This window comes from Mus musculus, chromosome 6 (genome assembly GCF_000001635.26).
Source record: "Mus musculus strain C57BL/6J chromosome 6, GRCm38.p6 C57BL/6J".
NCBI lineage: Eukaryota > Metazoa > Chordata > Mammalia > Rodentia > Muridae > Mus > Mus musculus.
Genome location: NC_000072.6, coordinates 124,091,135 through 124,106,291, shown reverse-complemented (window position 1 = coordinate 124,106,291; position 15,157 = coordinate 124,091,135). Strand labels below are relative to the sequence as shown.

At 38.0% G+C, this 15,157-nt stretch overlaps 2 pseudogenes; one reads left to right on the top strand and one right to left on the bottom strand.

Annotated features, from left to right (window-relative positions):
• The window catches only part of Vmn2r-ps33 (vomeronasal 2, receptor, pseudogene 33), a 41,696-nt pseudogene that overhangs the window by 17,103 nt on the left and 9,436 nt on the right, over positions 1-15,157 (top strand).
• On the bottom strand, positions 10,724-10,842 carry Gm22916 (annotated as a pseudogene).

Below are 15,157 nucleotides of genomic sequence, written 5' to 3'. Positions count from 1 at the left end.
TGCCGGGGCGTAGCAAACACAGAAGTGGATGCTCATAGTCAGCTAATGGATGGACCACAGGGCTCCCAATGGAGGAGCTAGAGAAAGTAGCCAAGGAGCTAAAGGGATCTGCAACCCTATAGGTGGAACAACATTATGAACTAACCAGTAGCCCGGAGCTCTTGACTCTAGCTGCATATATATCAAAAGATGGCCTAGTCGGCCATCACTGGAAAGAGAGGCCCATTGGACTTGCAAACTTTATATGCCCCAGTACAGGGGAACGCCAGGGCCAAAAAGGGGGAGTGGGTGGGCAGGGGAGTGGGGGTGGGTGGGTATGGGGGACTTTTGGTATAGCATTGGAAATGTAAATGAGCTAAATACCTAATAAAAAATGGAAAAAAAAATCTACCCCTTCTTATTTTGATTATCAGCTACATTAATTATCATTTCTTATTCTTCCACTTTTATGTCCTATGTCAAAATATAATCTCTTTGGGCAGAGTATATTTATATGTTTTAAAAATAGTTATATCTTGGTAATTTGGGAGGCAGTTTAATTTATTCAATATATAAATATAGTTGGTTTCACAAATGAATGAGTCAATACACGGTGAATCACATATACAGTGGTAGTCTAATAAGCTTTTTCTTTCTAATGATAGCTTGGTCACACTCTTTTGTGCGTTCATACTCTGAAATGCTCAATCACAAAATTTTCTAATAATGCATTTTTCAGAATTGATCATTATTGTTAAGTAATACATGGCTAAAGTCATTTGTAATAATTATTTCTGGGTAAAGACTTCCTTTTTCTATCTAGTTATTTATTTATGTATTTATTTTAAATTCAGTTATTTATTTAATGTTTTATGGTTTCCTTTAGTCTTCATTTGTAAATTCCTATACTGATATGATTTGATAAGATTCTGTTTCTTTCTTAATTGTTCTCTTTTTTCACTCTTTCTAGTTCCTATCCACAATACATAAAAAATATCTTGTAGCTTTGTGTTATAGTTAATTTCAATTAAAAACACAGTTATGTATTTCCAGTTATCCCTAGTTTTTGATGTTATATCTTCATGTATTATGTATTAGTTAACATCAGCATGGTTACCTTTATTGTTGTTTTTAAACCACTGATTTATACTTAGAATTTATTTATAAATGATCACTATTAAATTTGGGTATGCTATGACTTTGTATTTGTTTTCATTTTTATGAATTAGTATGCTCTAATTTCAGCTTGAAGAACTTCTTTCAGCATTTCTTACAAGATAAGTTTTATATTGATGAGGCATTAAGAACAAGTACCTTTTAGAAATCAGCTACACACTATATTGAGTTAAGTTACTAATAACATACTGTATGCTTCAAGATAGCCAACAGAGTTCATTCTCTTAGGTCTTTGAAGTGATAGATAAACTAATTAACTGTGCTTAATTGTTCTTCCTGGATGACATTATGAAGAAATTCTTTTATGGCCACCTTATGTTGAGATTCTGATTCCTGGTAATTTTTTTGTACGAATTCTAACTCACTCATGTTCCTTTTTGGAGAGAGTAGACTCTCAGGAATTCTCAACAGCTTAAATACAACGTAGATAGTGGCAGCCTCTTTCTTCTGGTAAATATAAGACTATGAGCTATTTGCCTTCATGAGCTTTCTTTAAATTCTGTAGTACTGTGCTGTCTACAGGGTCTTTGCCTTCCTGTATATTTATAGTTCATACTGAGTTAGGTAGCATCTATAGAAGAGTCTAGTAGCATCTTCAGAGGGTTTCATTGACTCTGAAGCATAATTTTGATGGAACTGACATATTCACAGTTTTGAGTCTCCTTATTCATAACCAAAGAAATTCTTTCTACTAAAAATTATTTCATTAAATGTTTGCTCCATAACCTATTCACTAAAGATATGTTGAAATCACTAGCAATTAAAGTGGATTTGTCTATTTCTCCATGACATGGATTCATTATTTTTTCTTTGGCTTTTTCTTGAATATTGTTAGCAGACATATATTTTTGAAGGATTATGCTTCTCTTAGATAAGTGGGAATTTTGTCAAATTGGTTAAGCTTCATTGGTGTTCTGTATTTTTTTGTTTTGTTTTGTTTGTTTGTTTTCTATTTACCCTCATTATTGTTCCCATGTCCATTTTAAATTCTGGAAAGTTTGTTATTCTGAAGTCTACTTGGATTCTCTTTAGTATAGTAAGGCCAACTTTTTTTTTTTATTAGTATTAACACAGTATGCTCCTGCATGCCTGTTAATCCACTGTTGTGTCATTCTTCCTCTTTTTAATTGTTTGAGAATTTCATTCTTGCACACAACGTGTTTAGATCTTATCCACCCCTTGCTCCCTCTCCTACACCTCCTCCCTCATCCATATCACCTATCTTCCCAGCTCTGTTTTGTTAAGTCCGGTAAGTCAACTTAGGTCTACACAATATGCATGAATTAAGGACCATGTATTCTAGCAGTGTTAAGCTTACACTTCCTGTGTAGCAAAGGGGCACTAATGCTCCCTGTTGATTTTATGTTAACTAGCACACAGTCATGTATTGGCAGCATTTTTTGTCTGAGTATTGTGTTTTATTCCAATACATTTCTGTTTCAAGTTCACGCATTGAGAGAACTAACCTTAAATTGATTATTAATCTTTTAGTAATGAATATCATGTGAGAATTTTCTATTTGTTGAAACTTTGTTGTTATTATTATTTTTTATTATTGATTTTTCAAGACAGGGTTTCTCTGTATAGCCCCTGGCTGTCCTGAAACTCACTTTGTAGAGCAGGCTGGCCTCAAACTCAGAAATCCACCTGCCTCTGCCTCCCAAGTTCTGGGATTAAAGGCGTGCGTCACCATGCCTGGCTTGTTATCTTTTATCTGATCTTTAGATTTAAAAAAAATGTTTCGACTTCTTTATATTCAATTGAATATTTTCTATTCTACTTTTTCTCATGTAATATCAGTTATACTTAGAAAATTCTGATGGTTTTCTAATATGTTCAAGACATACTTAAAATTACTGCTTGTCAGCAATGCTGGCACATTCGTCAACCCTTTTGCTGCCTGTCTCCTATTTGTTTTAACTGTGCTGTCAAGTATTTCATTTATCTAAAGATGTAGCTATGTGGTATTGTTTCCATTTTGAGATTTTGATCAGATTATAGGCTACTAGAAATATAAAGAAAATACAATGCTCAATTTCACTACAGTATTATGCTTCATTGCTCTTCTTGTCTTTATGTTCAATTAATTTTCTAGCTTATAAAATTTTCCATTTCTCTGAAAGTTTCCTTTAACATTGCTACAAGGGTGAAACATGACCCAAATTTTACTCCTTCGTATTTTTATCTCAGGTCACATCCTTTTGCTCTTCACTTTTAGAGGACAATTTTGCTGATTCAATCTTACATGTTAATCAACATCCTCTCTAAGGAAAAGATATTTTTGACATTTCTTCAGAAAATTTTTTAAAAAAATTTTTTAGTTTAAATTATAAGGTTAGATGTAGTTGTTTTTATATCCATCTTATATGTTCTAATAAAATAATGAATTCTTTGACTGCTACATACAAGCATACAAGTCCATAATTCTGTCTGTTCATTCATATTTCCTCTATCCCTCCTCTCTCTCCATTCTCATAGATCCTCTAGTCTCCCACACGGTCTCTATCTTATATTCACATATTTGGTGGTTTTTTTTTTCATGAACCACTGGATTTATGACCCAAAGGCCTTCCATGTGGGCACGAGCATGCAGCTATATACTGATCTAGAAGGAAGGCAAGAGTGTGGTATTTCTGTTGATAATGACTTCCTCTCTTTTAGAATCCGTTGTTTTCTAACATTGCTCCTGTGAGGAGCTGGATCCCATAAGCCGCCTCCCTCATTGTGATTAAATATTTTCATTGCCTCAATCTTTTGCTGGTCCCATACAGACAAACTTAGCTGCCACAAACTGATGATTGCCATCACCATGTCACACCTAACAGATAACATTTCATGGATCTTCTACCCAGCATCTGGCTCTTGTATTCTCTCCATCCCCTCTTTCACAATGTTTCCTGTGCTTTGGGAACAGTCACGTGGCTGTCACATTTAAATATTAGCACTCAATTCTAATTTTTTCCTCATGCAGTGATATTCTTGGCAAAGAGAAGATTCTCTGATATAATCTGGCACATTGCACTTATTTTTCATAAAAATTAGAATCTGGTGGACAAAAGTTCAGTTTTTGCATTTGAATAGTGGTGACAGTGTTGATAAATAGAGTATTACTATTCTAATGTGTAAATATAGCCCTACTGCTACTATGTATTAGCCCTATGGTAAATGTTTGATAAACTGAACACTAATGAAAGCCACAAGAACATACATTCATAGAAAGAGAGGGCAGTTAAAGTAGCCAGGTTTATGTGCTTCTCAGTGCTTACAGTGCAAGCTCTGATCACTATTTTCTCTTTTAGCTCCATCCATTCTTACAAAATGGCCAGTTCGTGAGACTCTCCAATGAGGAGAACATTGTGAACAAGGAGGGCTCAGCAACCAAACTTGACATTTTTAATTACCAGTCTCTGCAGAGTGGTACTGAAGGTCATGTGAAGGTTGGTGAGTTTGTCTTCGAACCTCACAGAGTTCAGCATTTGTCCCTAAATGAAGAACTTATAAGGTGGGGTGAACACCACAATATGGTGAGTATCCTTGAATTCAGCACTGTGTGCTGCTCTCAGAGTGGAATTCCTCAGAGAACAGGGTTAAGGGATTGCTGAGTGCCATCAGGCTGAGAGTGCCCTTACTTCATCCATTCTAATGGTGAATACCAGAACTCTTTGCCTGCAGAATCACTGTAGGAATTACTGATTCATTTTGGGTTAATTCTTCAGATGGATTCTTCCTTGTAATTAACAGATTCACCCATGTCCTACCTTGAAAGAAAAAAGAAAAACCAAACAACATCTTCATCATTTTTCTGGATAGATCATATGTTCTAGTGGAAGTAACTTCCTTCCATAAATAAATATAATAAAAACATGTGGACAAAACCAGTGTCTCCAAATGAGGATTTGTAAATATAACTGTTATTGTCATGAAGTTAATTGTCATCTCCGAGGCTTACTTCCTCTATTTCTGGATGCCTCTAGACCTCTTACAATTTATTCTAGGCCTAGAATGTTTACAGCCTTTGAGACTTAGTGCTGAATAAGCTTACCCTCTCTATCTCTCTCTGAGTTCAGGCTTGCTGGTTCAACTCAGCTCTTCAGGCTTAATCCCTTCTCTAAGTTGACTGGTTCAGTCTGACTTCTCCTAGTCTCTGACTAAATTTCCTCTGCTTGGCCTCATTATACCTGTGGAAATATGTTCTAATCTTTTGGCTACTTTTCAAAATTTGACTGGTTCTGTCTTTACCTGTGTTTACCTTGTTCTCTCTGCAACCTGTCTCTGTACAACTGTTCCAGTAAAACTCACTGAGCCCCCTCCCCCAACCCTCAAGCAGTGTTCCCCTAAATTGCTGACAGAAGTCATCTAGGAAGGGCTATCTCAAAGAAGTAATCTTTCTGGAGATAGCCCACAGTTTTGGGGTGGCTGTAATTGGTGCACTCTAAGAGGCAAAAAACCCCAGAGACATTGACTCTGATATTACTTCTCTTTACTCACATGATTTCCTCTCACTATTCTCATTCCTTTCACTATTACCTCTCACTATTACCTACCTTAATGATTTCCTGGGTATTTACCTACCCTACTGGGTAGATTCCCTGTGGAATCAATATGAAGATATACTTTCATGTAGTAATGGTGTTTAGATGAATTGATGATTTCCTAATTGCCAATCATGATTTTATATAGCTCCTAAATCGATTCAAGTGTTGTCAAGTCCCCTACAGAATAATAATTGCAAGTAGAGCTGTGTATACCTTTGTGTGCCATGTACTAATTGCACTAGGGACAAAAACAGGTTTGGAACAGATTAATAATCAAGAAAAACTTTATTCAATGATAGATCCAAGAAATAGGCCACAGGTGTTCACTATGAAAAACAAGGCCTTATGAACTTATAATGAGCTTGTACAATAAAACAGTGTTTTGAACCTACACTCTTCTTTCTGTTGTAATTCCCACATTTTAAAACATTTTATGTATGAGGTAATTTTATTCTTACATAGGAGATTTTTTTTTTAAACTAAAAACCTATAAAGAAAAGAAAGCAAAAATAAAGCTTTGGAATAGCCTCTTTTTGCTTCTCCTATGTGTGTTTGTCTGTCTGTGTCCTTGACATCTGTTCTTTCTTCCTTCCTTCCTTCCTTCCTTCCTTCCTTCCTTCCTTCCCTTCTTTTTCTTTCTTTTCTTCCTTTCTGCATTTGTTCTCTCTCTCTCTCTCTCTCTCTCTCTCTCTCTCTCTCTCTCTCTCTCTCTCTCTTTCTTTCTGGCTCAGGATGAGTTAAGATGAGTTAACCAAATTTTAGCCTCTTACATGACTAACATTAGACTCCTAAGTTAATGACTAAAGAACCCAAGTAATTAAGTTTTTATTTTCTTATTCCTCTCCTGCTATCAGCAGGAGTCAATTGAAAGAAGTTTTCAGCTTTTGCGCTAGGAATAGAAAAACCAAGTTAACTGGCCAAAGCTTTCAGCGTTAACCTCCAGAATAGCAAGAGAGAGTTAAATAATCAGGAGCCACCACTTTCTGGGTCCCAGAACAGCAAGTGAGTGTTAATGACCAGAGGTCTTCAGCTTTTGTATTTTATCTGTTACTGTGTCTCCTCTCAGTACCTGATTGTAGGTGAGGGTCAGATATGGGGGAGCATAAGGACATGATCAAAATATATGCAAACTTTATAATGGTATTAACTATGCTGAAATATATTATATAGAAATAGAAAATAACAGATCAATGAAATATGAAGAGAGGGAGACACACACACACACACACACACAGAGAGAGAGAGAGAGAGAGAGAGAGAGAGAGAGAGAGAGAGAGAAATAAGCAGATACTTTGGCTTCATAATCTTTAAAAGCATGGTAATTGTGTGGTTGTTAGAGTATACAATGCCCTGCTGAAATTTACCATCTGGATGCTAATACTGAATTTCATGCATTGACTGCCTTCCCTCCTCTCATGACTCCAATACAGACTCCTTCATCTGCTTGCAGTCAAAGTTGTCTACTTGGACTTCGGAAATCACCTGTTGAAGGGAAACCATTCTGTTGTTATGATTGTGCCCCTTGTCCAGATGGAGAGATTTCAAATGAAACAGGTATTTATAAAGTGATTCTGAATGTGGAAATTTGTAGAAATAGTTCTGAAAGTTAAAGTTTCTCAAATGTTTCTGAATGTGGACATTTGTAGAAATGATTCTGAATGTGGAAATGATGCACCACAGGATAGGGATGAGTAACACAACACCTGAAGACACGGTTATATTTGTGTATTGAACTCTCAATAGTTTAAAACAAGGTCTTGCTGGGTAGAATAGCAAAGGTTTTAATTCCAACCCTCAGAATGTAGATCTCTGAATTCAAGGCCCTCTTATCTACATAGTGAGTTCCAGGACAGCCAGGGCTGCACAGAGAAACCCTGTCTTGAAAAACAAAACAACTAACAAACAAAAACCTTGATTTCAACGCAGTTAGTTTTGATACTGATGTTTGTTTATCTGCTTGTTTTATTTGCTGTGCTGTGTGTATAAATCTCAAACTCCTGGGCTCCTGCAATCCTCCAGGCTCAACCTCCTGGGTGACTAAGACTGCAGGGGTGTTCTGCATCTGGTCCAGCTTTGTCATAACAGCATTGAGTTTAAGTTTCTTTTCTTTGTATCCCTGCTTTTCACTAATGGTTCTATTAGAACTGTAGCAGAATTAATGAGTAAAGTTGGTGCTCTCTCTGTACTATAAACACTGAGTGCTCCCCGTATACTCTAAAACTATGAAACGCATTATAAATAGTGACCTTGCTTAATGCTTAAATAAATACTAATAATGACCAATATTCATTCCAAATGAAATTAAATTTCAGAGAGACTATATAAATTGCTATGATCATACAACCTAGAGATATATGAGACAACATAGAGACTTGTCAAATGAGAGGAACTGCTAAGAACATTGTATCAGAGTGACATGGATGGCAGATATAGCATTCCTTTCCTGGACTCTGGGTCTACTTCCTGTTGTAAATAGTAGAAACTCCATAAGTATTTGTTTATGTATTAATAATTATTTACCATATAATTTAAGTGTTTCCTTTGGAATTACCTTGACTCTTTTGGGAGCTCTCATTATGCATTCCCTGGTATGGTAAGTTAGCAAGAGGCCCGTGTACAACTTTGCACTAAGAGATCCTAGGGGTTGAGTTATGTGAAGAGCTGTGAGTGAGGTGTAGGAGTTTGAGTGACATGTGGGGCTGTGAGTGACATCCAGGGCTGTGATCGATGTGCAGGGATGCTCTGCCCACTGTCCTCTAACTGCCCTGTTGTCACTTCTACTTCTCAATGACTCTAATTTCAAAGTCTCCCCAGAGCACAGCATCAATGTATCCTTCCTGTTTTTTGGTATCCTTGCTTCACCTCAAACACCCATTTCAAAGCTGGTGTTTTTCATGCCCTTTTTATTGTCCTGAATGAAATCTGTACTTACCAAAGTCTATTTAAAATAATGTTTTTAGACATTACTTTAGCAAATAATGGTAACAAATTATTTGGTAGCAAAGTAGTGGTAGGCCAGACTAGCTATTTCCTGAGTGCAGGTCTTGCAGAGAAGCACTACCAAGTCCTTGTTCTTTATACTTAAAAAAATTGTTTGTATTACTTCTTTGTCAATTTCACATCATCAACCCCAATCCCACTCATCTTTCAATCCCCTTGTGTCCATACTTTTCCCTTGTAAACTCCCCCTAGCACAAACAAACAAACAAACAAACAAACAAACAAACACAAACCAGTCTTGTGGAAGTTGTAATGTGTCATGGTGAGTCCCATGAGTCCCATGAGTCCCTCATGTTCCTACTTCTTTGCTTGCCAACATTCTTTGGAATGACTTGTTGGTCTGCTCGGAGGCTCTGGCTGCTGCTACTTTGTTTATACTGGAACCTCACTAGGACTTTTCTCAGATATCCTGTTGTTGTCCAGTGTCAGGAGTTCCTATAATTTTTGATATGTAGGACCAGCCCCTTCATGTACTCCACAATTCATAGTGGCATTAGAGGTGGGAGTAAGCAACTTCTAAGCAAGGAATCTGAGCCTGAAAAGTATCAGAGATGTTCAGCCCACCAGCTTTCCTGCCTTCATGGTCTAGGGGCAAGTACACCAGCATCTCCTAGTAGGAATGCCAGTTCTACCCTGCTGCTCAGGTGAGGGTCAGGGACTGCTCTCTCAGTCTAGCAGCTGGTGAGGACATGACCAATTCTCCTATTCTCTCAATTCCAAGGCCAGATCTTCTACCTGCCATAGATGGCATAGGACAAGGGAGGGGAGGAGCAAGTTCTCCTTGGTCAGCACCACTGGCTAGCATTTAAGAGGCAGGGCTGACTCTCCCACACTCACAACCTCTCCTGCATCCCACATACCCAGTGCCAGCTCTACTGTACTGACCCAGCAAGGTTCTGGACATGCTCTTCCAAATATTGTAGCAGGTATTGGGTATGGACAGCTCTCCTGCTCCGATGATCTTGGGGCCAGCTCTCCTATATGCTGTATGTGGGAAGGAACAATGAACAGGTCATCTCTTCCTTATGCATCTTTCCTTATAGAAGACAAGTGCTGGTTACTTTGCCATGCCCTTAGAGCTGGATCAGCTGTGTCACTCACCCTACCACCATGGTCACCTTTATTTTGCTGCCCACAGGTGATACAGGGCTTTCTCCTTAGTGCTGCAGATGGTGAAGGATAAAGGAGGAGAAGGGTATCTCTCCCTCATCCACTCCATTGCACATAGACAAGAGGGGTGGCTAGGTCTCCCATGGTGTTGTACATGGATCACCTTTAACTTCTGAAGTGTGCAAGGTTCACACTCCTGAGCCCTGCATCTTGCCAAGGGGTGAAGTAACCTCTATTGCTTTCAACTCCATGGGGCCAGCTATCCTACAGTGTCCAGGTAAGGTATGGGGCCATTTCTGCACCTACTTCAGATATCAACATCCCTTGGGTACAGCCTAGTCCAAGGACATGGAGCTGGCCTTTGTAACAGCCTCTTGCTGCTGCAGGGTCACACAACTGGATGTGACCTCCAGTGTCAGTACAGGCCAGGACCCAATCATAGTCCCAGGTGGTGACACCTTGTTCTTGATGGTTGTTTCTGACTCCTCTCCAGTCTCCAGCTCTGCCTAAATTTATTGTGTTCACAGCTATTTTCTTCAGTCTCTTCCAATTCTCCACCACTTAATTGCTCTTTTCTGTGTTGCCCTGGATCTCTGAATGTCTGAAGTTGTCCCAGGAGTAGTCTCAGGAGCTATTTCCTGCACATGCTTAATGGTAGGAAGCAAGCATCATCTCTGGCATGGTTTACCCAATCCCCCACCCCTACACAATTTCTGAGTCAAGGTCATATTACTGATCAAGCCTAGTGACCTGTCCAGGCATAATGGCACATGTCTAGTGGTTATTTTGGTCTTCTTCCTCAACAGGACTGTGGCATTTAGTCCCAGAAAGAGTTTTTGTCTCTGGCTTGCTCCAGGTCCTGGGAGCCACTGGGGCCTCTGTAGCACTGGATTGGTGGTCTCTCAAACTCTCTTTGTTCAGGGAGTGTTAGGCTACTAGTCATAGGTCAGAACACTGAAGGTAGCCATTGCCTCTCCTCTCTTGCCACCTACTGATGCAGCTGTGACACAGCAGCGATACTTGCAACCCTTCTAGGAGCAGGCCTTACTCTGTACTCTGATGAACTTCAAATACTACCATTTTCTCAGAGAAGCATTGATAGATCACAAGACAAGAAAATATGTATAACTCATATGCTCTAGGTATACCATCTCCTTAAAATGCCTTTAGTTTTATCTAATATGCTGTGGGAATATTTCCATCTTCTCCCCATGGCAGTATTTTCTGTGGTGTTTAGTTGGTGTTTCCAATATATATGACTGAATCTCTTTTTCTTCCTTGTGAAACCTCAAGTAAGTATGAACAATATTATTCTTGAACTTCAATACTTATACTTTTCATAATCTGGAGCAATAATTTTGTGATGCTTTCAAATATTAATTTTGAAAAGGCATTTTGCAAGTGTGCCAGTTTACATTAAGTGAAAATCAGGAGTTTAATTGGGTGAAATAATCTTATTGTACTAAATAATTCTGAAAAGATACTTCTATTGTCATGGTGCATTTAACACATTTTTGTGCTGGGAATAGAACCTTATATATGCTAGCCAGGTTCTCTAGATTCAGCTGTAATCAGAGTTCAATCAAGGGTATTAAGGAACTTGCAAAACAAACAAACATACAAACAAACAAAACAACAAAAAAACCCTCCAAGTATTTCTTTTCTTTTTTTGTCTGTGTTTTTTCTTTTTTTTTTTATTAGATAGTTTCATCATTTACATTTCAAATGTTATCCCCTTTCCTAGTTTCCTCTCTGAAAATCTCCTATACCCTTCCCCCCACCCCCTGCTCCCCAACTCACCCACTCTCACCCACTTCCTGGCCTTGGCATTCTCCTGTACCAGGGCATAAAATCTTCGCAAGACCAAGGGCCTCTCCACCCACTTATGGCCCACCAGGCCATCATGGTACTGGTTAGATCATATAGTTGTTCCTTTTTTAGAGCTGCAGATCACTCCAGCTCCTTGGGTACTTTCTCTAGCTCCTTCTATGGGAACCCTCTGTTCCATCCAATAGATGACTGTGAGCATCCACTTTTGTATTTGCCAGGCACTGGCATAACCTCACAGAAGACAGCTATATCAGAGAGCTGTGAGCAAAATGTTGTTGGTATATGCAATAGTGTTTGGGTTTGGTGTTTTTTTTATGGGATGGATCCCCGGGTGGGGCAGTCTCTGAATGGTCCATCCTTCAGTCTCAGCTCCAAACTTTGCCTCTGTAACTTGGTCCATGGGTATTTTGTTCCCCATTCTAAGAAGGAACGAAGTATCTGCACTTTGGTCTTCCTTCTTCTTGAGTTTCATGAGTTTTGCAAATTGTATCTTGCGTATTCTAAGTTTCTGGGCTAGTATCCACTTATCATGTGCATATCATGTGCATTCTTTTGTGATTAAGTTACCTCACTCAGGATGATATCCTCCAGATGCATCCAATTGCCTAAGAATTTCATAAATTCATTGTTTTTAATAGTTGAGTAGTACTCCATTGTGTAAATGTACCACATTTCCTGTATCATTCCTCTGTTGAGGGACATCTTGGTTCTTTTTTTAGCTTCAGAGTATTATAAATAAGACTGCTGTGCACCTAGTGGAGCATGTGTCCTTATTACCAGTTGGAACATCTTCTGGGTCTATGCCCAGGAGTGGTATTGCTGGATCCTCCAGTAGTACTATATCCAATTTTCTTAGGAAATATGAAACTGATTTCCTGAGTGACTGTACCAGTTTACAATCCCACCAGCAATGGAGAAGTGTTCCTCTTTCTCTGCATTCTTGCCTGTGACCTGAGTTGTTGATCTTAGCCATTCTAACTGGTTTGAGGTGGAATCTCAGGGTTGTTTTGATTTGCATTTCCCTAATGATTAAGAATGTTGAACATTTTTTCAGATGCTCCTTAGTCATTCAGTATTCCTCAGTTGAGAGTTCTTTGTTTAGTTCTGTACCCCATTTTTAAATAGGCTTATTTGGTTTTCTGGAATCCAATTTCTTGTGTTCTTTATATATATATTGGATATTATTTCCCTATGGGATTTTGGATTGATAAAGATCTTTTCCCAATCTGTTGGTGGCCTTTTTGTCTTATTGACAGTATCTTTTGCCTTACAGAAGCTTTGCAATTTTATGAGGTCCTATTTATCTATTCTTGAACTTACAACACAAACAATTGTTCAGGAAGTTTTCCTCTGTGCCCATATCTTTGAGTCTCTTCCCCACTTTCGCCTCTATAAGTTTCAGTGTCTCTGGTTTTATGTGGAGTTCCTTGATCCACTTAGACTTGAGCTTTGTACAAGGAGATAAGAATGGATCAATTCACATTCTTTTATATGATAACCACCAGTTGAGCCAGCACCATTTGTTGAAAATGTGTGTTTTTTCCCACTGGATGGTTCTAGCTCCCTTGTCAAAGATCAAGTGACCATAGGTGTGTGGGTTTGTTTCTGGATCTTCAATTCTATTCCATTGATCTCCCTGTCTGTTGCTGTACCAGCACCATGGAGGTTTTTGTTTGTTTTTTGTTTTGTTTTTGTTTTTGTTTTTTTGTTTTTTAATCACAATTGCTCTGTAGTACAGATTGAGGTCAGGATGGTGATTCCACCAGAGGTTTTTTTTTTTTATTGTTGAGAATACTTTTGCTATCCTAGGTTTTTTGTTATTCCAGATAAATTTACAAATTGCCCTTTTCTAACTATGAAGAATTGAGTTCAAATTTCAATGGGTATTGCATTGAATCTGTAGATTGCTTTAGGCAAAATAGCCTTTTTGACTATATGAATAATGCCAATCCATGAGCCTGGAAGATCTTTCCATCTTCTGAGATCTTCAAATTCTTTTTTCAGAGTTTTGATGTTCCTATCATAGATCTTCCACTTCCTTAGTTAGAGTCACACCAAGGTATGTTATTTTATTTGTGACTGTTGTGAAGTGTGTTGTTACTCTAATTTCTTTCTCAGCCTATTTATCCTTTGTGTAGAGAAAGGCCACTGATTTGTTTGAGTTAATTTTATAACCAGCTACTTCACTGAAGTTGATTATCAGGTTTAGGCATTCTCTGGTGGAATTTTAAGGGTCATTTATATATACCATCATATTATCTGCAAATAGTGATATTTTGACTTCTTCCTTTCCAATGCTTATCCCCCTGATCTCCATTTGTTGTCTATTTGCTCTGGCTAGAACTTCAAGTACTATATTTAATAGGTAGGGAGAAAGTGGGCAGCCTTGTCTAGTCCCTGATTTTTGTGGGATTGCTTCGAGTTTTTCTCAATTTAGTTTGATGTTGGCTACTGGTTTGCTGTATATTGCTTTTATTATGTTTAGGTTTGGGCCTTGATTTCATGATCTTTTCAAGTTTTTTTTTAATCATGAATGGGTGTTGGATTTTGTTAAATGCTTTCTTAGCATCTAATGAGATGATCAAGTGGTTTTAGTCTTTGATTTTTTATATTGGATTATGTTGAAGGATTTCCTTATATTAAACCATCCCTGCATCACTGGGATGAAGCCTACTTGATCATGATGGATGATCATTTTGATGTGTTCTTGGATTTGGTTTGGGAGAATTTTATTGAGTATTTTTGCATTAATATTCATAAGAGAAAGTAGTTTGAATTTCTCTTTCTATGTTGGGTCTTTCTGTGGTTTAAGTATCAGAGTAATTGTGGCTTCATAGAATGAACTGGGTAGAGTACCTTCTGTTTCTATTTTGTGGAATGATTTGAGGAGAATTGGAATTAGGTCTTCTTTGAAGGTGTGGTAGAACTCTGCAATAAACCCATCTGATCCTGGGACTTTTTTTTTTTTTTTTTTTTTTTTTTGGTTGGAAGACTATTAATGACTGCTTCTATTTCTTTAGGGGATATGGGAGTGTTTAGATCATTAATCTGATCCTGATTTAACTTTGGTATCTGGTATCTGTCTAGGAAGTTGTCTATTCCAATTTTGTTGAGTATAGGCTTTTGTAGTAGGATCTGATGATGTTTTGGATTTCCTCAGATTCTGTTATGTCTCCCTTTTCATTTGTGGTATTGTTAATTAGGATACTGTCCCTGTGCCCTCTTGTTACTATGGCTAAGGGTTTATCTATCTTGTTGATTTTCTCAAAGAATCAGCTCCTGGTTTTGTTGATTCTTTGTACAGTTCTTTTTGTTTCCACTTGGTTGATTTCAGTCCTCAGGTTGATTATTTTCTGCCATCTACTCTTGGGTAAATTTGCTTCCTTTTGTTCTAGAGCTTTAAGGTGTGCTGTCAAACTGCTCGTTTATGCTTTCTCTAGTTTCTTTTTGGCAGCACTCAGAACTATGAATTTTCCTCTTAGGACTGCTTTCATTGTGTCCCATAAGTTTGGGTATGTTGTGGCTTC